General features: G+C 33.9%; 1 pseudogene; it reads left to right on the forward strand.

The window, feature by feature from the left end:
* The first annotated feature begins 10,991 nt into the window (after positions 1–10,991).
* LOC140632831 (U4 spliceosomal RNA) lies at positions 10,992–11,079 on the forward strand (annotated as a pseudogene).
* The last annotated feature ends 16,127 nt before the right edge of the window (positions 11,080–27,206 follow it).

Consider the following 27,206-nt stretch of genomic DNA (forward strand, 5'->3'; position numbering starts at 1 on the left):
TATTCTATATTTGAATTTCAGAATAACATAAGAAAGATAGAAAGAATCTCTTTTCTCACTAGCAAAAACAATAGGGCAATGGATAGAAACATTCCAAATTCAAGCCCAGTAGGTAAGTTATCTCCCAGGAAGGATACCTAACTGTCATGCATATGGGATTTCAATGGTTTGGGTGAAAGCTGTATTATTCCTCCCTGAAGAGGGCTCACACTAATTATCTCATTATTCTGGCAAATCCAGAGATCTTCCACAAGCTTATAAAGTTCATTCACACATCTTATCCACATGCCCTGTCTAGGGCAGGATATTCGGGCGGCAAATCACCAGCCAAACCAAGGGGGAGGAGCCAGAGGTGTAAAGGGTAAATGGGGAAATCTTTTTGCTCTTACTCTACTTGTATGTAGTCTCCAAGGAGAAGGAATTCTGAGCACTTCTCAAACTCAACATCTACAAATTATCACAGAAATTGCCTATCTGCTCAAGAAAGGGTAAATTGCTATTTTAGTGTGTTTGCAAATGGGTTTTGTAAAGCAAGATTGCTCAATGTTTCTGTGTTTATATTCTGTGGATATATTTAATAATTGATATATATGCAATAACATATAATTTTCTGTTAACTAAATCTCTTAACATACTTTTGCAGCCAGAATTTTGCCCTAAATCAAAGATAATCCTGGGAGTGATATAAAGGAGAAGTTGATAACAGGGGATTTTTTTTTCTCCCTAATGGCTTTCTTTTTAAGTAACTAAGTGGAGGAAATCAGAAAAGATTACATGGATTATGATGCTACTGATACAACATAGTTCTGAGTTTTAGAAATTTTCTTCATCCCCAGGGCCCAGTTTTAGCTGATGTAGACCAGACCAATAAAACTTTTATTTTCTTGATATTACCTGTAAATGTAGGCTTGTTTGAGAAATGAAAATATTTTTTAAAGTTCAATTGTAAAAGATAGCCCATGATTATACCACTTTGAAATAAGAAAGTAAGAAAACTTTTTATTCCGTATTCATGTTCCAATTCATGCCCTCTCTTTTCTCTAGATTTACATATAAATTTCTCAAAAGACTTTGCTACACATCCTTTTGCATTGTCCTCCATTGTTTCTTTAATCCATTCTAATCAGAGTTTTGTTCCAGGCACTTCTCTGTAACAGCACTGACAAAATAACCACGTGACTTCAGGCTGCCAAATCTAACATCAAATTATCCAGCTATTGCCACGTTAATGCTGCACAACAAACAATCTCAGACCTTCAATGGCTTACCAAAAAAGATGATTCCCATGTTCATGTGCTGCAGACTGACTATCCTAATCTAGATTGGGCATGGGTGGGTGGCTCTGCTTTAGCTTGTTTATGTGTTTAGATCTGGTTCACACTTGCTATTACATTTATCACATCCACCCTGGCCCAGCTGGGTGGAAATCCAGAAAAATATCCAGAGCATATTTTTCTCATGGCAAATGCTGAGATGTTTTTGTCAGGGTGAGTAGCAGGAATGAGAGAGATCAACCACACTGTGCAAACCTTTATGGCAATTTGAACTTGTTATTTTATTTCTTGAAGCTGTCCAGAATGTTAGTTTCTTCTCCATCACTCCATAGGGATTCTGTTTCTCATGTCCTGCATATCCTCTTATAGTAGTGGTGAGTCCCTCCCCTCCATTCTCAGGGCTTGGTCTTCCCAGTTCATTATAGACAATTGTAATACATGTTTCTACTTGCAAGTCATAGGATGCCAAATCTAATTTTTAAAAAATACTAATTAAACTTTAAACCTAGACCAGAAACCAATACTAGATTCTAAGTCTGTTGCCCTCAATCTACTCTGACATAATGTTTTCAAGTTACGGTTTTTTGAAGCAAAGGACAACCAACTCTAATTTTTTTTCCGACTCTAATTTAAACATATAAAGAATATATTTCAAAAATACCAGATTTCTCAAAAAATTTGTCAGGATTTCTGGAGCAAGTTTCAGCAGAGTCAGGACATATAAAAAATGTGAAATGTTTATTATTCCAGTCATTTTTCTTCTCCTCCCCCTCCTTGCTAATCAATTAGATATTCATATTATAAAACTAACATTATGTCACTATTATTTTTGTTTCAAGCAAAGTTGAATGAATTGTTATTTAAATTCTTTGAATTTCCTCAAAAGCTAGTACAATATAGGGACTCTTGAGACATCAAAATTCTGGTAAATGTATTGGGAAGTTTAATTTTTTTTGCTGTTAAGAGATGTCTCAAAACCTACACAACAGATAAGAATTCACTTTCTGAAACCTTTAACACAATTAACTCTCCTACCCACTTTGCTTATTTTCAATTGTATTTCTTTGTGCTAAGTAAAATTTAAAAGTTTTAAACATCAAATAGTAAATCAACATTATTCTTTCCTAAGCATTCTGATATTTTTTTTAAATGGGACAGGTTGCTCAGCACTTCTGTTCAATTAAAAAAAATGCGAGTCTGACCTGAAATATCTGTCTTAAACTTCATAAATGGCACAGACATTTTGCAGTGAGAATAGCATTGTGTTTCTGGGTCAAAGTTAGATACTACTAACGTTTCTCTTATTTATGGAGGAAAGAAAAGACGGCACTGCCATATGCTTTAATCATTTACGTGAGTTGCTTAACAAAAATTTGAAAGGCCTTTAGGCTCAAGCAGTATCTGCTGCTGAGCATTCAATTGCAATTGCATGCTTCCTAACTGAACTGAAAAACAGTCCACATCTCAATTTCCATTTCAATTTCCTAAGCTTGATAACTTACAGTTACATTTTGAGTAATTCTATAGCAGGGCAAAGGAGATGGATATTCTGGAAATACTAATAATTTGGTTTGAAAGTCAAGTTGAAATTTATTTAATGATATTTGAGAATCTTATGCCTTATCGGTATAACTAAAGGATTGGGTGTATTATCTTCTTAGACTGTGTGTACATGGAAAAGTAAGCTATGAAATCAATTATCCTGTCAGTTCATATTAACTAAGCATTTTGCTTGATTGGGCTATTGGAACTTTTTTAGTTTTAAATATTATTTTTAGTTATAAATATAATTATAATTTTCTATGTTTTCTACTTAGTTTTTGATTAAGTTTGTACACAAAAAAAGAGACTATGCAAACCTTAATAGATTGACCCACTGTACTATGTAACCAACTAATGTAGAGGCCAAAGCCAATGACATTGAATAGAAACAATTGATAATTAAGGTATAAAACTGGTTTCATATATTCTACTTTTATTTTAGATTATATGAATTTGGTTAAAGAATAAGGATATAGTTATTTTAAGGAGTGCTATTGTGTGTCAAATTTAATACATAGAAATATTAATACTTTCTCTTTTAAAATAATTATCCATGAAGTCAACCACTCTAACTCACCAGTTTGGGGTTTTGTTTTGTTTATTTTAACATATAGACATATAATTGGGTGTATATAAAACACATAGGGATGATAATATATACTAGCACTTTCACTCAATGTTACTTATGTGTTAAATATTTTCTACATTTGAATATCCTCATAATTACTACCTTAATGGCTACCTAATTATCTTGATGTTAAATTATAGTTTAAACCATTTCTCTAAAATTGCTTTCAGTTTCTTAAAATGGTTTGTTACAGATGGAGAATCCTGTGTTGAATAATAAGGATAATATCTTAAGTGTGGAGTTGTTGATATATAGTGACATTTTCTCATCTTTTCTGGGTATCCTCACTACATTTTACACATATTTTAGCATTTTACCTAAGCACGGTGTATATGCAGCACTCGGTTTTATCACCTAAAAATGATATTGGTTGTGCAATTACTTCTCAGGTGAAAATTTTCATTTCTTTCTCCCTTTTTCGTTTCTTTCTTAAACCTAGTCTCACTTTGTCTAACCTCTTCCACTCTCCTAGTTATATGAAGAAAATCTTCTCTCTCTCTTTTTTTTTTAACGATTTTATTTATTTACTTGAGAGAGAGAGAATAAGCAGGACGGAGGGGCACAGGGAGAGCGAGAAGCAGACTCCATGCTGAGCCAGGAGCCCAATGTCTGGCTTCATCCCAGGACCCAGGATCATGACCATGTCGAAGGCAGACACTTAACTGACTGAGCTACCCAGGTGCCCCAAAGAGAATTTTCTAATTGGATAAGGGCATAGCTAATAGTGTATGGGGTTATTGTGCATTTGAGTTAGGATGCCCATCTGCTGTTCTATATCTTATAATCCTTTTTTCCTATGTTTTATTATGACTCTTTTTGTTCTAAATTCATATAGCTGGGAGTGTGTGTGGATTCAGGGTGCTACTTTAGGACTACTTTAGGACAGCCATTTTTTTTTCTCACTCTCTCTGCTGTATACCTAGCATTCCCTTGAAAATATTTAAATTGCAGTGGGGAAGGAAAGAACAAAAAGCTTGTCTTAGGACATAATTCTAACTGGTGTGTTTAAATTCTACCTTTTACCATGAATTTTACAACTCAATAATTGAATATATTAAATTAATGGATAAAGAAAAATGCATGTATTAATTAATGTATTAATTTGGCTCAACTAGAGCACTTGTATAGATCTGATATGTTTCTTTTTTTTTTTTAGCAAGCCATTATCCTGCATTTATGGGTCGTAATAGTATTAGCCCCTGGATTATTTACAACTGTCCATATCCATGTTCTTAGAAAGACTAAACTTCATTTATACTCAGCTTTGCCATCTGATTTTTTTTTTTTTTTTACTATGTGAGACAAAAAAGGACTTGAAAAGTACTTATACTCTGGCATTTGTCATACTTTGTTGTTCGGTGAAAACTGTGACCACCATCATGAAAATAAGCCCAGACTAGTCTGCTGGAATAACACTAGGTGATAGTACTAACTTTGGACACATGTGCTAGTTTACTCTAGACAAATCAGCCTATAGTTGACTGATGATAAATGTGTAAGTCCAAGCATTATCAATAGAAAAACTATTCAACTAATCCAAGCCTATACTTAAAACCCACATTACTGTGAGCTAATAAACGTTTCAGCCATTAAGTTTGCTACACAGCAAAAGCTAACAATAATATCCAGCTTAAGTTGTTTTGTTACCATAATACTACCGTATCCACAGAGTGCTAGGATTCTGAGCTGTTTTAAGATATTTACTCAATAGTGACTAATGGTACTAGATGTTAACCTGCTTGTATTTTTTTAAATAGTCCTGCTGTAAGGAAAGTCCTGGAAAAAATTACCAGAATCGCTGCCAGCAATAAGGCATTTTTTTGCATAAGAAATGTATTTGCTATGGTCTCATAGGTTCTGTTGCCTCTAGTGAACCAATACATTAGCTAACATAAAAATATATTAGAATAAGTGAGTACCCTACACATTATATATAATATCAGCAGGATGTTATTCTATGGATGAATTTCTGTGATTGTGATAAATTGGGGAGTATTTAATAGATATGAAGCTTGAATTTGCTGGTTTATGATGTATGTAGATTCTGCATGTCAAAATGCACAGTAATGATCAGTATTTTATTTAAAGTATATCAATTGTTCTCCTAGATTTTTTTCCACTTTTTCATAATTCTAGTCAAATTTATTTATTTATTTATTTATTTATTTATTTATTTATTTATTTATAAGAGAGGGAGAGAGAGATATAGTGCAAGAGTGGGAGTAGGGGAGGAGTAGAGGGCAAAGGAGAGAGAATCCCAAACAGACTCTACTTTGAGCCCAGAGCTGATGCAGGGCTAAATCCCACGACCTCAAGATCACAACCTGAGCTGAAACCAAGAATTGGACACTTAACTGACTGTGCCACCCAGGGCCCCTAATTTTAGTTAAATTTGTAAAATAGTCATTATACTTTTTGTATTCGATTCTATGAATTAAATAATTTATAGAAGCATCTCTTGGGTATTCACAACTATGTAAAATAGTCATCTACAGAAAAACACTCTCATAGTCTATAACTCTCTAACACGATAAAATAAAATAAGTCCATGTAAAAATTCACTCATGTGAAGAAATATTTCTGTAGGGAATTGTTGCAACTGTGATTTTCTGAATAGGTGAAAATAGCATTCAGTTTTAACTAGAAACAAATGTTGTATTTAGAGATAAATTCTCGGTTTGACATGCTAAATAGACTCCAAAGTTTTGAAGTTTGTTTCCAGTCTGTCAACAACCTTGATTGAGTGCCTGCAACATGTGGAGCACAACACTGCTTGGGGAGTGAGCATCTATACCACACAATTTCATGATAGGGGATGCTAGAATGCAACTCTTTCCCATGGTGATTTTGCATTTCTTTTATTTCTCCTAATCACTCCATATGCTTCATGTTCTGTTTTCTTCTCCTAGACTTCCTTTTTCTATTTCTGAATATCCCAAGGCGAGGGAAACCTGGGTGGCTCAGTCACTTAAGCTCAGGTCATGATCTCAAGGTCATGAGATGGGGGTCTCAAGTGGGGCTCCATGCTGGGCATGGAGCCTGCTTGGGATTCTCTCCCTCTCCCTCTGTCCCACTTCTGTACTCTCTCTCTCTCTCTCAGAAACAAACAATAAACAATAAAAAAAACAAGGTGAAAAAGAACATTTCACTTCCTGACTGTGCATTTTCAAGAATTTCAATCATCCTGGTGTCCTCTGGATTGCTTTCATCTTCATAAGCCCTATCTAATTCCATTTTCGATTTAACACATTATTAAAACAGGACATAAAATGGGCTAGATAATCTGTAACTGAGTTACCATGCATTGAAAGAAATGTTCCTTTTATTTTAGATAGTCCTAGAGTTTGATTTAGTTTGGTTGTGAATAATATTTGCATAATCATAATGGTGTACATGTTGGTAATGGGTTTCAACTTTAGAACCTATGGAAGAATCAATACTTGAAACAGTCTTGGTTGCAATAAAGAAAGTAAATGTGAAATACGTTGGCAATTTATTTTTTAAGATTTAATTTATTTATTTGGGAAAGAGAGATAGTGAGAGAAAATACAAGCAGAGGGGAGAGGGAGAAGCTGACTCCCCACTGAGCAGGGAGGCAGACATGGGCTGGATCCCAGCACCCTGGGATCATGACCTGTGCCAAAGGCAGATGCTTAACCAACTGAGCCACCCAGGTGCCTCTATGTTAGCAATCTAAAATGTAAATGACAGAAATGAGAAGGGAAATGGAAGATATAAAGAGCAGGAAGAACTGATATAGAAATATGATGACCTTCATTTTCCAGTTTGAGGATATGGTGAATTAAGAAATACTGTTGTAAGTTAATGAAACAATTTATAAGATGTAATGAAAGTGTTTATATAACTAGGTTATGTTATCTTATGGTGATATATTTACATTATACTAACTTATACTAACATTATATTATCATATTTTTCTCAAAGTGCTAAGGTAATCTACATGAAAGTAAATTAAACATAGTATAACTATTGACTGTGAAAAGATGTCAAGGGAAAATAGTGGTCAGTTTGACTCAGGTTTTTATCTTTAATTGTTTGGAGCCAGTGGATTTTTTGTTAAAGCTGGTAAATTACAAAATAGAGACAACAACATATAGAGTTAAGTGAGGGCCATCAGAGATGTCAAAATTACAAAGATTGAAAGAGTTGCCACTGGGGAGTGAAATGGGATGTGCTCTATGATGGGCTGTGATATCTAATTTGACACATATGTATTTATTATTTTTTTAAAGTTTTTCAATGTTATTGAAGTACAGTTTACATACAATATTATATTAGTTTCAGGTGTACAACATAATGATTCAACAACTGAACGTATTACTCAATGTTCACTATGATAGTGTAGTAACAATTTGTCATCATACAGAGTTATTACATTATTACGGACTGTATTCCCTATGCTGTAGTTTTCATCTATGTGACTTATTTATTTTATAACTGGAAGTTTGGGCTTTTTAATCTTTTCCATCTATTTCACCACTTCTATCTCCTCAGCAATCACCTATCTATTCTCTGTATTTATAAGTCTGTGTCTGGTTTTGTTTTATTTTTAGATTCCATATATAAGTAAAATCATGGTATTTGCCTTTCGTTGTCTGACTTATTTCACTTAGCATAATATCTGTAAGTCCATCCATGCTGTCATAATGAGAAGATTTTACTCTTTTTTTATAGCTGGTTAATATTCCATTGTGTGTGTGTGTGTGTGTGTGTGTGTGTGTATGTGTGTTTGGGCACATGTGTGTGTTTACATACCACATCTTCTTTATCCATTTATCTGTTGATGGATCCTTGGATTGGTTCCATGTTTTGGCTATTGTAAATAATGCTGCAATAAACATAGGGATGTATATATCTTTCAAATTAGTACTTTCATTTTCTTTGGGCAAATACTCAGTAGTGGAATTTCGGAATCATATGGCATTTATATTTTTAATATTTTAATGAACCTCCCTATTGTTATCTGCAGTGGTTGCAACAATGTGCATTCCCACCAACAGTGTGTAAGGGTTCTCTTTTTCTCCACATCCTAACACTTTTTATTTCTTGTCTCTTCTATTAACTTTTTAATTTTAATTCCAATATAGTTAACATATGGTATTATATTAGTTTCAGGTGTACAATATAGTGATTCAGTAATTCTATACATTACTCAGGGTTCATTAGAAGTGTATTCAATCCCCATTACCTATTTCTCCCAAGTCCCACTCACTCGTCTCTAGTAGCCATCTGTTTATTCTCTATAGTTCAGAGTCTGGTCTTGATTTGTCTCTTCTTCACTTTATTTTGTTTCTTAAATTCCACACATCAGTGAAATCATAAGGTATTCGTCTTTCTCAGACTAATTTTGGTTAGCATAATACTCTCCAGCTCCATCTATGTTGTTGCAAATGCAAGGTTTCATTCTTTTTTATGGCTGAGTAATATTCTGTTGTGTACATTTACATTATATCTTCTGTATCCAGTTATCTATTGATGGACACTTGGGCTGCTTCCATAATTTGGCTATTGTAGATAATGCTGCTATTAACATATGGGTGCATGTAACCTTTTAAGTTAGTCTTTTTGTATTCTTCGGATAAATATCCAGTAGTACAATTACTGGGTGATAGGCTAGTTTTATTTTTAATTTTTTGAGGAATCTCCATATTATTTCTATAGTGCCTGCACCAGCCTTCATTCCCACCAATAGTGTAAAAGGGTTCCTTTATCTCCACCTGCTTTCCAACACTTGTTTCTTGTGTTTTTTTATTTTAGCCATTCTGACAGATGTGAGGTGACATCTCATTATAGTTTTGATTGCATTTCCCTGATGATGAGTGAAGTTGAGCACATTTTCATGTGTCTGTTGGCCATTGGGGTGTCTTTTTTGAAGAAATGTCTGTTCTTCTGCTCATTTTTTAATTGCATTGTTTTTTGAGTGATGAATAGTTTAAGTTCTTCACATATTTTGAGTACTAGCCCTTTATCATATATGTCATTTGTGACTATCTTCTCCCCTTCAGTAGGTTTCCTTTCAGTTTTGTTAATAGTTTCCTTTGTTGTGCAAAAGCATTTTATTTTGGTTCAATCCAGTAGTTTTCCTTTGTTTTTTTTTTTTCCCTTGCCTGAAGAGGCATCCATAATTGTAGGAACTCTGAGATTGGCTATGATATTTGATTTGACATCATCTGCTACTTTTTATATCAGATATATTTAAGACAAAAGCCTCCCCAAACAATAAATAATAACATTGAAGTTTTTGTATAATTTTAATTTTTTTTTTAATATTTACTTTTTTAAAGATTTTACTTATTTATTCAGGAGACACAGAGAGAGAGAGGCAGAGACACAGGCAGAGAGAGAAACAGGCTCCATGCAGGAAGCCTGACATGAGATTCGATCCCAAACCTCCAGGATCACGCCTAGGGCTGAAGGTGATGCTAAACTTGCTGAGCCACCGGGGCTGCCCTAGTTTTACTTTTCTTAAATATTTTTTCCCTCATATTTCCCCAGCCTTTTCTTTCCACCAACCAAAATATGCAACAAAATATGTCATGTTATTCTTAGTAGAAATATTACTATCAGTAAAACTTTGAGATACAATTAAACTTTTCAATTATTCTTTTTTAAACTTTTCAATTATTCTAATTAAAGTAAATACTTATATTTATTTGAAATGGTTATAATAATATTTCTAGGAAAGAAGATAATTATTTACTTCAATTAATTTCATAGAGTATTTTACTTGTTTATTTAAGTACTTGCTAATACTCTCTTCTGAAAACTTATCTTTTTTGCAAGCACATTTTACCTCAGTTTCAAAATAAAGTGTTATTTTCCAAAAAGTACTAGAAGATATTTTCAAAGGACTAAGAATCAACTTATTTTTACTACACTTCTATATAGCAAACTTAATAATAAAACATTGTTATTAGAACTAACATAATCAATTATAAGGTGCACTAAAACAAGAAAAACTCAAAACACTGAGAAGACAGGAGGTCCTAAATAAATTATGATTGTTATTGATTATGAGATATGTCAGTATCTATTTAATACAATATAACAATTAAAAATGTGAATCTTGGGGATCCCTGGGTGGCTCAGCGGTTTAGCACCTGCCTTTGGCCCAGGGCATGATCCTAGAGTCCTAGGATCGAGTCCCGCATCAATCTCCCTGCATGGAGCCTGCTTATTCTATGTCTGTGTCTCTGCCTCTCTCTATGTCTCTCATGAATAAATGAATAAGATATTTTAAAAAATGTGAATCTTAGAACAATGGTATTAAGAAATACAACATATAGAATTTTTTTTGACAGACATTTTTTTTTTTTAAATTTTTTATTTATTTATGATAGTCACAGAGAGAGAGAGAGAGAGAGGCAGAGACACAGGCAGAGGGAGAAGCAGGCTCCATGCACCGGGAGCCTGACGTGGGATTCGATCCTGGGTCTCCAGGATCGCGCCCTGGGCCAAAGGCAGGCGCCAAACCGCTGCGCCACCCAGGGATCCCTTTGACAGACATTTTAAACGAGCTCATCTTAAGCTTTGCACAGTGGCAGTAATCATAGCCAGTGAGGTTTATCTGAGGCATGATTATTGCTAACTGAAAACTAAAAGGACTCAACTCACTAGAAACACAAAACAGCCACAAATGCTACCACACATGTAATTTTAAAGTTCCTAGTCACCACTTAAAAAAAAAAAAAAAGAAAAAATGGGTGAAATTAATTTTAACAATATATTTTATTTAGCTCAATGTATCCAAAATATTATCATCTTAAAATGCATTCTTTGTAAAAAAAAAAAAAGCAATGAGATATTTTAAACTTTTAAAATGTGATTTGTAGTTTACATTACAATATATTCCAATTGGCACTACCCATATTTCAAATGCTTAATAGCCACATGTGGCTAGTAGCTAACCTATTGAATAGCACAAATGTAGATTATTTCCCATCATCATAGAATGTACCATGGGGCAATACTGGCATGAGGAGGCAATGAAAATCAGATAGACATTAGTAGTGAAATATGATAAATGGTGCACACAATACAGGCAACAAACCCAACCTTGGTTGATAGTATTCCTAGAAGTGACATACCTGCATTTTCCATACATGATAATATACACAGAAAACCACTGATTAATTTGGGTTTTGATATTTATGTTCATTGATATAGAAATTTTTCCTTCAGTTGATTATTAACAATGAAAAATTATGATTATGAATCTAATGTCCTAAGCAAGTTATGGGCAAAACTTATGTCAGTGCTTCCAATATGGTTTCATTCAAAATGCGTATAGAAAGTCAGTTCTTATGTGAGGGTTTATCCTTAATATCAGCCTGATACATTGTGTCAAAATTAGTATATTTGGGACTTTTTGGTAGTATATGTTTGTGAATATAGGTGTGCATGTGTGTGTGTGTTTAAGCTCTAACAAACAGATCCCAGAAACCAGTCATAGAAGTAAAACTAAAGTGAGGATGTGTGATTCTAACAGACCACTAAACCCAACAACACTGGCTAAACTGATTTCTACATTGTCTTCATTTATTTATTATTTTTAGTTTATTTAAATTCAATTAATTAATTAACATGGTGTCTTTAAAATGTGCTTGTCTAAATGGCTTAGATAATTGCTAAATCATTTATTCCTGTTCTTTATTAAAGCAATATGCTTAAATGGAGGCTGACATACCTCCCTCATATTCCTCTTGTAAGAGAATTACTATTATAACATAAAACAATGAAAAAAATTTACTGAAATTTCAGTAAAAATTTCAGTAAATTTTTTTCTCATCCAAATTATGCCTGTCTCTAAATTTCAGAAACAAGTTAAATGTATATTCACAATCCTTACTCCTAGAATCTTGAGACTATAGGAGCGGAATTGCTAAATAACTGTCAAGTAATTCTCTCTTCTGGAGTGTTCTCCCCCCACTCTGCCTGTAGGCAGGGAGATGGAAAAAATATGATTCAAAAAGAAAGAAATGAATAAAGAAGATAAGGAGAGAAAAATGGGTGTGTGTGCATGCGTTTGTGTGCATATATGTGAAACAGACAGAGATTGAGAGAGATCAGCATATGTTTTGAATGGGGTGGCCCTGGGGGTAGAAGTTTAAATGAATCTTGGCTTCCTTGATTCATTCCTTTAATCCTCAAGGTTTCAGCAGCTCCAACATGATGGCTGGACTCTTATTATTAGTTTACTCAAGAAAAAGACATTGGAGAAAGAAGGGTTTTATGGCTTTAGACTGAGTAAAAAGAATGCTACTGTCAGTTTTCTATCCAGCACTATTTCTAACTTATTTAACTTGTTACCATAGTCATTAATTTCTCATGTGTAACATGGCTATTTGCCTGAAGAAAAATACAAGGGTACTACATCATTGAATTTCTATCATCTATTATGGATGTAATATTTTCAAATAATTCCAGAAGGCTAGTTAAACATGACCTCCCTCAACTGAAGCAGCAGTGAGTATTTGTCATGACATTTCCCTTCCCATATGGAGTTTCCACAGCACCTCTTTAATGGATTTCATTCTTTTCCCTGTTCCTTTAATTAACTTTTCTCCTAGTTTTAAATAAAATTAATTGGCAGAGGTTGATGAAGGAAAAGATGAAAATACAACATAAAGGAAATGAGATGTTGACAGCAGTTTTAAACTCTTTTAAAACGTAATTAAAATATATGCAGAAAAACGCATAAAATCTAAGTGCACAACTGAGAATGTATTATATAGTAAGCATTCCTATAACCACTTTTAAGGTCAAGAAATAAAAATTGTTTTATGTTAAATGTACCTATAACCACTCTCAAGGTCAAGAAATAAAATGTTATGAGGAGCCTGAAAGTCCCATCTCAATCACAAACTGCTCTTTTTTTTCTAAAGGCAACACTATCCTCAATTTAAAGATAATCACCCCTTCACTTTGTAGTATTACTACCTAAGATACATACCTAAATGAAATAATTTGATTCTATTTTTGAGCATTATGTGAATGGAATTACACATTATGTATTAATTTAGGTCTGGTTTCCCTTGCTCAATATTATACTTAAGAGATTATATTATTGTGTATATCTGTAGTTCTATTTTCTTTTGATTGTTGTAAAATATTTTCGGGATATGCATATACTGCAGTTTATATATCAGTTTTCCTTCTAATGGGCATTTGGGTAATTTCAAGTTTAGGGATTTTATGATCAATGCTGCTATGAATATTCTTGCACATGTCTCTGAGTTCACGTATGAATACATTGCTGCTGTATATATATATACCTAGGAGGAGAATTGCTGAGTTTTGCATGTCTTTAAATTGCTAAATAATATCAAACTGCTTTCCAAAGCAGTTTTATCCATTTACATTCCCTCAAAGTAACGGTTGAGTTTCTCTACATTCACACTAACACCTGGAATTTAATTTTATCCCTTCTTTTGGGTACAATTTGTTAGACCTTTAAGTTGCTTTTCCTTGATGACTAAAGAAATCGAACTGCTTTTCAATTGTTGATTACACATTCAAATTTTTTCTTTATTCAAATCTCTTGCATTTTGGGAGGGTCTGCTTATATTCTTCTTATTTATTTGTAATTCTTTATATTTTTTTGGTTATAAGTCTTTATTTGTAAGATATTTAAAATATGTTTTCTGACTTTAGCTCACTTTACTGTGATCAAATTTTATGACCAAATGTTGATTTTGATGAATTTTATGATTAGTTTTTTTTGTGTTGTTTAGAATATTGATATACCTTGAAGTCATAAATATTAACTCTCCATATTAACTTTCAGGTCGTTAAGTGTTTTGTTTTTTGTATTTTGTTCTATGTCCACATGGATATTATTTTTGAATCATGTGAGTTGGGGTTCAACTTTCCTTTTTTTCAGATAAGGACATCCAATTGTCTCATTATATGTACTAAAAAGATTGTGATTTTCCACGTCTCAGTGATGTTCCCATTCTGTTAAATTAGATGTCTGTATGGTCTCTTTTAGGTATCTGAATTTGATTTCATTGGCCTATCTGTCTGTCTTTCCAACCATGACTAACCACACTAAGCTAAATACTGTACTTTATATGGAAGAACTGTAGAACTGTATATGATGAATGAAGAACTGTAGAACAAGTCTTGCCATGTTTTTCTTCCTCAAGGGAATCTTTTTGACCTCAATTTTTATAAATAATCTTGATAAGGTTTTAAAAATCTATTATAATTTGAACTATAATATTAATTTTGGTGAAACTGACATCTCTTAAAAATAAGACTTCCAGGGCAGCCCGAGCTCAGAGGTTTAGTGTCACCTTCACCCAGGGCCTGATATTGGAGCCACCGGATCGAGTCCCATGTTGGGCTCCCTGCATGGAGCCTGCTTCTCCCTCCACCTGCGTCTCTGCCTCTGTCTCTCTCTCTCTCATTAATAAATAAAATCTTAAAAAAATAAAAATAAAAATAAGACTTCCAATTCTGGACTTAGCATTGCTCTTCATAAACTTACTTTTAAATTTCTCTAAATAGTATCTCATAGTTTGTCCAAAGAGATGGTATGTTACTTTCATTTGATTAATTCCTAGATATTTTGTATTTGAAATTTTACCTGTTCTTTTTAATATTTAATTTTCAAGTTTGTTATTGCAGTAGACTAATGCAATGCATGTTTCTTTACTTTTATCTATGATCTTATAAAGTCATATTAATTTGAAACTTACTTATGTATTCTTTTGAATTTTGTACAAAGTCAGTCATGTTATTTTGCAAAGTGAAATTTTGTTTCTTCCTTTTCAATATCTGTAGCTTTTCCCCTGACTTACTTCACTATCTACAACCTTCAACATTGTATAGAAAACATAAAACTAAAAAACTAGCAGAATACTGAAGGCTTTATTACCTAAGTACAGACCAAGAATTGTCCGTTTGCCTTAGCTTCAATTTACATGTTGTTACTTTTTTCTAACTCACTTGAAATTCCAAGTGAAAGTACAAAGAGAAATATGTGACTGATCTCAGATTGAGGATTTGCAAAAAGGGGCTGATAAAGACTGTGGAGGGGGTGCTTTGGATGGTCTGCATGGACTGCTGGCTCCACAGCAAAGCAAGTGTTCTCATTCCGAAGAACAAATCAAGCCACATATTTAGAGTAGTTGTTTACAATTCCTGTATTTAGCATAGCACTTGGTTATCTTAAAATTAACAAGGAAAGTCTACCAATGTAATATAATAAATGGACAAAGAATTCAAGTAGGTATTTCACAATAGAGAATATGCATTTCCTCCAGATAACTGAGTCATCCAGGGGCCCCCAAATTAGAATGCTAATATTAATGTTTGGCAAATATATAAAGTAATTTAAATTATCCTACAATTTTTGGGGGGTATGTAAATATGAACAACAGATTTGTAACCATCTTTGACATTATCAACCACAGCCAAATATGTATGGAGCCAATGACCCAGAAATTCCACTCCTGGGGATGTAATGAACAAACATGAACATGAACATGAACACTTACATTCACCAAAATGCACTTACAAAAATATTCATAGAAGCACTATTTATAATAATAAGTAGTAATAGTAACAAAGTAACAAAACCCTAAATGTGCATCAGCAGTAGAATGGATAAATAAGCAGTTGTATTTGGTGGTACAGAGGGAAATTTTATAAGACTGACAAGAATGAATTAAAACTGCAAGGTATTTTTTTGTTTGTTTGCTTGTTTTTGTTTTCCGTTTTCTTTTATTAAGTAGGCTCCACACCTGGTGTGGAGCCCAATTCTACGTTTGAACTCACAACCCTGAGATCAAGACCTGAGCTGAGATCAAGAGTCAGATGCTTAATCAACCAAGTCACCCAGGCACCCTCTAAAATTGTTGTAGTTTTGTTTTGCTGATAATATATCACTTCTCGATCTAGGTGCTGCTTACATGGATTTGTTCATTTTGTGAAAATTCATCAATCTGCTCACTTGTGATTTGTAAACTTTTCTCTATATATGTTATATTTCATTAAAAAATATTCGCTTAGAATATAAGAAGCTTGAATCAGCCAATGGAATGAAACTCCTGCTTATTTTGCAATAGCTTTGATTAGTGTCAGTCTTGACTGATGAGGTAAAATAACCATGAGACTTGTGTGCTGAATGAATTTTCCACTACTATTTATGATCCATGACCTATGTAGCTTTGGAATTGGGTGAGCTAGGTGAGCACTCAGACAGGTTCCTCATTACTTCATAAATGTCAGATTTATGGATTGTACTACATTTTTTCTTGCAAAACACTTTTTCTAATATGACTTCTAAGGCTCTAGTTCCTTCTTCCAAAATCTTCAACTCCTATTCAAATTGTCTTTGCTATATTTGTACACATATGGTCATAATGATGATGATAATAATACCAATAAGTAAAATAATAACAACGATATTACTAATAATTAAAAGTTAATATGATCCAGGTGCTGTTATAAGCAGTTTGCTATATTAATTTCCTTAATCCTTACCTCAATCCCATTTGGTACATATGATTATTTCTCTATTTCACAGTTCAAGAAACAGAGTCACAGAAAGATTAAATAGCTTGCCCAAGTTAAAAAAGCTGGTAGATTGCAAAACTGGATTAGAATCCAGGCAGTCTGCCTCTAGACTCCAAACTCCTTAGCATTACGTTATACTGCTGTATGGGCACTTTGGACTCATTAGGATATGCTGGACATCAGATGCTTATAGGCATTAAGGTTTAGTGAGTGTGGATAATATTTTCCCCACTTAACAGATTAGGAAATAAATATCAGACTATTTAAGTAATTTCTGCAGAACATGCACAGAACAAAGAAAAGAATCAGGATTGGAACCTAGGCTTTCAGACCAGGTCTGGAGCTTTCTCTACAAACTACAATAAAAATCTGGAGAAATTATTTCAGACTACCAAGAAAAATTAGGCAAAATTTGAAGCATTCATCTAAGATCTCAACTTGGGGTCATGGAAACATTCTGGACTTGTTCCTATGTTCTCCCCAGCTTTCCCCACTCCAAAATAAAGGTTGGGACTTGAAGTTATTTAGATCATGAAAGTAAGTATACTATCTGCTTGCTTCTCCTATCTGTTGCCATCCCACCCAAATTGATCTTCTTCTTGTGCTGTATCCTTGTGATTTAAATTACAAAGAAATTTCTTATAACCTTGAGAAAGGTTAACTGACTTATGAGGAAGGCTATAAAAAGCAGGGTCACTGCCACATTGCCCTCATCCATGCGTCAACAGATGTCAGCTAGAGCAGGACCATGCATCCCGACCACTCTCCTCTGCTATTTCTCAGGTGATGGTGAGGGCTGAACATCTTTTGTGCTCAGGCAAAAAAAGACTTGCTCATTAGAGCGGTGGGGGAGTCCTCTGGGTGTAGTAAATGTCTTCATACATTTTCCTTGAGTATAGCAGAGCATTATTCAGAATGGATGCTCTTGATGCATATAGCATGACTGACAGTTTTATGCTCATCTTTTTATGGATCCACAAAGTCATATAAATAAATATTCTATTAGATACCAGGAATCCCTGGGTAGCTATTGGGTGTGGTCCTATGAGTCTTTGTAAATTCCTCCACATCTGTGTAAGAAAGCTCACTATTTTTGAATCATTCAGGCAAAAGGAAGAGTAACTCTAATTTGCTTTTTAAAAATTTGTTTTCTGGGCAGCCCGGGTGGCTCCGCGGTTTACTGCCACCTTCGGTCCAGGTCATGATCCTGGAGACCCGGGATCGAGTCTGTGTTGGGCTCCCTACATGGAGCCTGCTCTCTCTCCTCTCTCTCCTCTCTGTTACTCATGAATAAATAAATAAATAAAAATCTTAAACAAATTTTTTTGTTTTCTTTTCCTTTCTCTTCCTTCCTCCTTTCCCCCTCTTTTCCTTCTTTCCTACACTTACTGTAACATAGTGCATGAAGCTAAAACACATCTTTTGAATATGAAACAAGGGAGTGAAAATACTTTTTCCTACTAAAAATAATTATAAAGAAAATGTTTAAGAAATATAACTAAAGGTAAAAGTTTAATCAATAAAGACCTTAAATTAAAACAGAAACAACAAAGCTAACTTTGTATACTTAAGCATTTTATGGTTTTTACACAATTTACAGGTGAAATTAATTTTTTGAAATATGGTTCATTAACATTTTTATTGTTTGTCATATTTTAAATAATATTGTTATGTACCATTGTATAAAATTAATAGTGCATTAAAATGGTCTCATCTTAAATCAGGGACAGTTTGCTGTAACTAGAATTTTCAATTCTCTAATGATTTTTTTTTCTCTGCTATGAAGAGAAAAAAACTTCTATATTAAAATGATGTACGAGGGCAAAAGGAAATTTATGATCTAAACTTGCTGCAAATCATTTGTATTGATCTGTTTTGTTTCCATTCTGCTGAAGCTAATGGAAATCATTTGTCACCTGACTTGTCCCAGCTGATTTGAAAAAAAAAAAAAAAAAAAAACACTGTACCATTTATCAGACCAGCTGAAGGTCTGCTACAAGTGTGCTTATGTCTGCAATCACCAAATACATTCAATTTCTAGGGAAGTAGTGAATATTAGGCTGCATTGCTCAGAGGCTTAAAAATAAATTAAATCTAGATATGAACATATATATATACATAATACATTCTAATAAAGCAGTAAATAGGGAAAATGTACTAGCTAGTAGAGTACTTATAAGTAATATTTTAATAGTTTTGTATTTCAAGAGCTAAAATTAAGATATAATTATGTGATATTAACTATGGTAACATTATATACTTGGAAGTGGAAGTTAACATACCATTAGAGCAATGCATTTAAGGAAATAAAGTTCTTTTCCTGACCCATAAATTCTGAGTTTGACCCTTATCTTTAAAGAACATTTTTGGGTGACTCAAATGTAAACTTTTAAATCTTATAATTTTGTACATTTACTTACATGAAGAGAAAACTTCAGATATGTATCTGTTTTTGTATTGATAACAGTTGGCTTTGAGAAGCCAATTATATTTGTATAATTTTCAAATTCTCATAAGATATGTCATCTCTCTACCTAGTCCTTACCCTTCAGCTGAAGGTGAGAGGAGATTGGTCTCACAAATCTTTTGTGACATTCTTTCAAACTGTTAAAGAGCAGGAGTCATTGTATGAAAGATTATTTAAACTTTGTCATTATGATATTTCATGGTACCAAATTATCTTATAGTAGGACAATTTTACCTATGAGTTCAAGTCATGTAAAGCAGGACTGTAGAATCCAGACAGAGACCAAGGGAATTTCCAGAATTGCATTGTTGCTTTAATACACATAATACACATTCCTATTTATTTTCTAATGCATTACTTTTTCCCCTGTATCTCCTAATTTCTTCCCTATTACTTGAATAGTATAATTTGTTTGAGCACAGAGTCACAGAATAGACATTTATGTCTTAAAATTTATGATGCTGAGAGCATAATTCATTCACTCATCCACTCTTTACATTCAATAAATGTTTTTCAAATACTTCTAGGAAATAGGAACTCTGACAGATTTGAAAATACAACGGTGTAGAAAAAGGAGACACTGCCTATATTATTTAAGAATTCAGATTTGAGCGAATATGATAATGTAATTAATTTTAGAAGTTTTCCTAACCTGATGACAAGTTCATGATATAAGGCATCTTAGTAAGAAAAAAGAACAATAAACTAGCTTAGGCTGGTCTTGAAATTTGGTCCTCTTAGTCATCTAATTATTTTGGTCTAAATTCTTGTATAGGTTGACTATGTTTTTTTTTTTTTTTCTTTTCCTTTTCTGTTTTGTTTTGAGCATATAGAAAATTGTGAGCCCTTGAGGAAAACAGTTTAAAGTTTTGCATCTTAAAATCTGTTAGATGTTCAATTCATATTTGTTGAACACATGAACGAATGAATTAATGAATGCTACCATTCCCCCCTCAAACTTAGCATTTCTTTGCATTTTAAAATTACAGGGGGAAATCAACAACATTTACAAAATTGTGCAGTTATGCTAAGTAAAGCTTAAAATTCATATTAATTATTTGATAACATTTTTGGATACTGAGGTCCTATTTCTCATCACTCCAGTCCAACCTATAAACAGCAGATTAGAACTATCAGTATCTTAGTCTGAAATTATGCATTTATTCACTCATTTATTCTTTTTAAAAAATATTAAATTTTATTTTTGTTTTTTTCTTTGGTTTATTTATTTACCTGAGAGAGAAAGAGCAAATGGAGGGAGAGGTGGAGGGAGGGGCAGAGAGAGGGCAGAGAGAATCCTCAGGCAGACTGCCTATTGAGCATGGAGCCACTCTGAGGCTTGATCCCAGGACTCTGAGGTCATGACCAGAGCTGAAATACAGAGTCTGCTGCTTAATCCACTAAGCCACCTATGCACTCCTTAAATTATTATTTTAAACCTCTACACTTTCTAGTTGCACCAGGTACCTGAGTTGGACAAGTCAGGGCAGTGAGGCCACACATCTCACCTTGATGCCACAGGGGTCAGGTGACCCCACAAGACTCCATGCTGCCTGCCCATGAGGGAGGTCACTTAGGTGCTTCCACAGACCCTTCTACCACTGGTACCATTCACCCATCCCTTCCCCAAAAGCCTCAGGGGTGGTTGATCCCCTCTTGCTTCCATACCCCAACTACCCTTTCCACTCTGTGCCTCCTTGAACCCTTGATCTAGGCCCCCATCACCATAGGGGGCAGAGGTGGGGTCTGTGGTAGGAAGTGGAACAAGAGTTGGCAGGGTGCATGGGGAGGGATGGCAGAGATGGAGACTGCCAGACTAGGCCCAGGCCTGGAGAGCAGATAAATTTTTGTTTGAATTCCAGTTAGATGACATACAGTGTAATATCTGTTTCAGGTATATAATATAGCGACACAACAATTCCATACAATACACTGTGCTCATCACAAGTGTACTCCTTAATCCCCATCACCAGTTTCATCCATCCCCCTCCACCTCCCCTCAGGTAACCATCAATTTGTTCCCTATGATTGAGAGTCTGTTTCTTGGTTCTCTATCTTTTTTTTCCCTTTGTTCTTTTGGTTTTTGTTTTTTAAATTCCATATGTGAGTGAAATCATGCAGTATTTGTCTTTCTCTGACTGACTTATTTCACTCAGCATTATACTCTCTAGTGCCATCCATGTCTTGAAATGGCAAGATTTCATTCTTTTTTTATAGCTGAATAAAAATATTCCATTATACATATATACTACTTCCTCTTTATCATTTCATCTACTGTTTCCATTTCTTGGCTATTGTAAATAATAGCCAATACACATAGGGGTGCATGTGTTTCTTTGAATTAGTGTTTTTGTATTTTTTGGGTAAATACCCAGTAGGGCAATTACTGTATCATAGTTTTCTTTTTAACTTTTTTTTAACTTTTTAACTTTTTGAGGAACCTCCATACTGTTTTCCACAGTTGTTTCACCACTTTCCATTCCCTTGAGCAGAGCAAGGTTTCCTTTTTCTTCATAACCTCACCAACACCTGTTGTTTCTTGTGCCATTGATTTTAGTCATTCTGACAGGTGTCAGATGGCATTTCATTGTAGCTCTGATTTTCACTCCCCTGATGATACATGGTGGTCAGCATTTTTCACATGTCTTTTAGCCATCTATATGTCTACTTCGGAGAAATATCTGTGAATGTCTTCTGCCCATATATTATTGCATAAATTCTTTATACATTTTAGATACTAATCCTTTATCAGATATGTCATTTGCAAATATCCTTTCCCATTCAGTAAGTTGTCTTTTAGTTTTGTTGATTGTGTCCTTCACTATGAAGAAGCTTTTTCTTTGTATGTATTCCCAATAGTTTATTTTTGAGTTTGTTTCACTTGCTTCAGGAGACATATCTAGTAAGAAGTTGCTACGGCTGATGTCAAAGAAATGACCTCCTGTGTGTTCTCTTCTAGAATTTTTATGGTTTCTGATCTCACATTTAAGTCTTTAATCCATTTTCAATTTATTTTTGTGTATGGTTTAAGAAAGTGGTCCAGTTTCATTCTATGCATGTTGCTGTTCTGTTTTCCCAACACCATTTGTTGAAGAGACTTTTTTCCCATTGGATATTCATTCCTGCTTTGTCAAAGATTAATTAACTATGTAATTGTGCATTTATTTCTAGATTTTCTCTTCTGTTCTATTGATCTGTGTGTCTATTTTTGTCCCAGTACCATACTGTTTTGATTAGTACAACTTTGTAATGTAACTTGAAGTCCAGAATTGTGATGCCTACAAGTCCAGAATTGTGATGCCTACAGTTTTCTCTTCTTTTCCAGGATAGCTCTCACTACTCAGGTTTTTTTTGGGGGGGGGTGGGGGGGTCCAAACAAAGTTTGGGAGTATTTGTTCCAGTTCTGAAAAATACCAGTGGTATTGTGCTAGGGATTGTATTAAATCTGTAGATTACTTTGGGTAACAATATTACCCAAGGCATATTAACAATATTTGTTCTTCCAATCCATAAACATGGAATATCTTTCCACTTCTTTGCGTCATCTCAATTTCTTTTATCAGTGTTTTATAGTTTTCAGAGTATAGGCCTTTCACCTTTTGGTTAGGTTTAGTCCTCAGTATCTTATAGTTTTTGATGCAATTGTAAATGGGATTAATTCCTTGATTTCTCTCTCTACTGCTTCATTATTGGTGTATAAAAATGCAACAGATTTCTGTACATTGATTTTGAATTCTGTGACTTAACTAAATTCATTTATTAGTTCTAGCCAATTTTTTGATGAAATCTTTTGGGTTTTCCACATATAATATCATGTCATCTGCAAATAGTGAAAGTTTTACTTCTTCCCTACTGATGTGGGTGCCTTTTATTTATTTTTGTTGTGTGATTGCTGTGGCTAAGCTTTCCAGTACTGTGATGAATAAAAATGGTAAGAGCGGACACTTGTCCTTTTCCTGACTGAGGGGAATAGCTCTTTGTTTTTCCCCATTAACAATGATGTTAGCTGTGGGTTTTTCATATATGGCCTTTGTTATGTTGAGATATGTTTCCTATGTTTTTTGAGGGCTTTTAGCATAAAAGGATGTTGTACTTTGTTAAACACTTTTTCTGTGTCTATTGAAATGATCATATGGTTCTTATCCATTCTCTTATTGATGTGATATTTCATGTTGATTGATTTGTGAATATTGAACCATTCCTACAACACAGGAATAAATCTATTCACTCAACAAACATGAACCACTTGCTAGTAGTTGAGTATAGTAACAGGGATACAAAGGTGAATTGTAGAAGGCCTTGCTTTGAGGAACAGAGGGTAGTGGAGGACACCAGTCATGTATAGGAAAAAAATATATATATACACAATGACATAATTTGTCACTTTTTAATAAAGTTATAAAAAATTCTTTGCTTATAGAGAAAAGGAAGCAAATAAAACTCCAGAAAATCTTTGTAGAGGAAAAGGGAGAGAAATTGTTAGAAAAAAGACATGGAAGTTATAAAGACATAGAAAAATATGGGATATTCAAGTTAATATGAAAAATTCAGTTCGGTAGAAGAGGTATTTTGTAGTCAGATGTTGAAGGACACTTAAAAAATGCCAGCTAAGAAATCTCATATTTCTACTCAAGGGAACAGGATCACCAGAAGTTTTGAAAAGGAGGAAAAGAAAAAAAATATCATTATTATGCAATTAATGAATAAAAAGGGAATATATGATTAAGTAACAATTTAGAAAGTAGAGAAAAAATGCAAAAACAAAATAACAATGACTATATCCATTTTACCACCAACCTAAAACCTATAACAGAGAGATACTCTGTGCTAATATTTGGAGTATATGTTATTGCAGAATATGCTTTTAACAGGCAATTCCAACATATCACTCTTTTAGTATTGTGATACAGAATCATATACATGCTCTTTAACCTATAACTGCAATTGATAATGTATTTCTATACTATTTGACATGGAAAGATATCTTAATGCCCATTAATGTTAAATTTGAAAAGCATATTTTACACGTAAAATGTTAAATGATTAGGGGTGTCTACATGGCTTGGTTGGTTGAGTGTCTGACTCTTGGTTTCAGCTGGGGTCATGATCTGTGGATCGAAGGATCAATCCCTGTGTCAGGCTCCACACTCGATGAGGAGTCTGTTGGAGATTCTGTTTTTTCCTCTCACTCTCTGACTCTGCCCCTACTCCCTACTAGTGTGAGCTCTCTCTCTGAAATAAATGAACCTTTAAGAAATGTTAAATGATTAGAAGATGTAGTCTCATGAAGAAAATACACATATAGTGAAGTTATAGTAAATAAACCAGTGTATTTAAATCATGTAGATAGAGACTCCTGAGTGGCTTAGCGGTTGAGTGTCTGTCTTTGGCTCAGGGCATGATCCCAGAGTCCTAGGATCGAGTCCCACGTTGGACTCCCAGCATGGAGCCTGCTTCTCCCTCTGCCTATGTCTCTGTGTCTCTCATGAATAAATAAATAAAATCTTAAAAAAATCATGTACATAGATCAATGATAGATAACATAACTAAGAATTAATAAATGTATGTACCCAGATATAAAGACATGGCATGGAATGTGGAGTGGGTGGAGATTATTTAGAAAAAGCTATTGAGACAAGTGGGTACCTATCAGGAAAAAAGGTAAAGTTTATACATACCTTACACAAAAATAACTTCCTGATGGATCAGAGATGTAAACACAAAAACAGAATAAGAAGCTCTATAAGTTCTAGAAAAATATGCAGGAACTTTTTATTCCTTAGAGATGAAAGGCTTTCCAAATATGACACAAAACTGAAAAATCAGAAAATAACGTATTATTTGCCTATATCTCTAAAAAATATTTATTTGGCATTTAACCATAACTGAACATACAAACAAAACCTCCAAATCCTGAAAATGCTTGTAAGTACAATGCACAAATAATTAACATCCTCAATATAATATTTTTTGAAATGATATACATATATATTTTAAGATTTGTTTATTTCTTATTTTCGAAAGAGAAAGAATTCAGGGGAACAGGCAGAGGGAGAGAGATACTCTCAAGCAGACTCCCTGCTGAGTGCAGAGCCTGATGAGGGGCTTGATCTCACAATCCTGAGATCATGAGCTGAAATCAAGAGTTAGATGTTTAACAGCCTTCTCTTGCTGTCTTTCTTTATGAAACTCTAGGAACCATTTCTTACATTTTCAAGCTTATGAAAAGTTCTTATTGAAGTATGTCTCTAAAAAATCTGCACACTATAGATAGTGCGTATAGGCACTATAGATAGTTCAATAAACTATCACAAATGTAACACTTTTAATAATCACCGCTCATAAGAAATAGAATATTACCATTTTTCAAGAAGTTTTCTTTGTGTCCAATACCTGACATTACATTTTTCAGGAGTAACTAGCCTTCTAATCTCTTCAGTATAAATTAATTTTGTCTGTTTTTATCTTTATATAAAAAGAATCAAAGAATCATACACATGTACAATTTTTTGGCTGACTCTTCTATGAATGTGAAAATCACCATATTGTTATGAATAGTTGTAGATTGTTCACTATAATTTCTGAATGATATCCATTATGTGACTACCACAGAATACATTCATTCTCCTATTGGTATTTAATGTCCTACCTTTCCTATCTACTGCTTTAATGTCATGTTTTGCTATACACCAATGGCATGACCTTAAGATAGTTTCTATCAAAGCTTTATGCTCTAGAATTTACCATTTACTTGCTGATCTCTGAATCACTCCTTATGCAGAGAGAATATACTTTCTTATTTTGGTGTTTCTTTCTGGCAGCTGGATCAAAAAGACAGTAGCTAAGGATCCTGCAAATACCAGCCTTTTTGATTTAACAGTCTTGTCTTTTTCAGTCCTCAAGTGATCAGATATAGGAATTGTTAAAGCTACGTGGAGGTGGGTTTTAACATAACTTACTGGAAAAGCCACTCCCGTGCAGCACTCAGTTCCTGCTACTGAGTCCAGGCTAACTTTCTAAATCAAGCACATTTTCTACATCATGTAAAACTTCCATACAACATATTCTAACTCCAACCTACCCTCAAACATCTTATTACATTTTTACCAGGAGAGGATATGAAGAAAGGGAGTTGTATGCATACATCTTCAGAAATATTAAAACAGATATTTCCTTGCTGGAACTAGTAGAAGGATAAAATTACTCTGTTATCTAAGAGTTGTGAAGGAGAAAGATTCTTCCTTAGATGTGCTCAAGAAATTTAAGATATACCTAGGATTTGTACCAGGATAGAGACAGGGACATACATTGTCTCCAGAGTCCTGGAAGTATTAGAAGTACTTCTATACTTCTATTTGTATAAAACTATTTTAATCATTCTTCTTCAAAAGCTGTTGTGCTCCCAAATTCATAAAGATCCTCTAAGGAGTCTCATTATTTCATTTTAAAATACATTATCCATCTAATCATTTTGATGACTCCAAATAAATGTACATTCTGTAACATTCTGGCACCTTTATGACTCATTTGTTTGTCAACTATATTATTTAATTTGTCTGAAAACTCAGCTGTAAAAAAGAAATCAATCTATTTTTTTTAAGATTTTATTTATTTATTCATTAGAGACACACACAGAGAAAGGCAGAGACATAGGTAGAGGGAGAAGCAGGCTCCCTGCAGGGAGCCCGATGCGGGACTCGATCCCGGGACTCCAGGATCATGCCTTGAGCTGAAGGAAGACACTTAACTA

The sequence above is a fragment of the Canis lupus genome, chromosome 4 (genome assembly GCF_048164855.1).
Source record: "Canis lupus baileyi chromosome 4, mCanLup2.hap1, whole genome shotgun sequence".
Taxonomy (NCBI): Eukaryota; Metazoa; Chordata; class Mammalia; order Carnivora; family Canidae; genus Canis; species Canis lupus.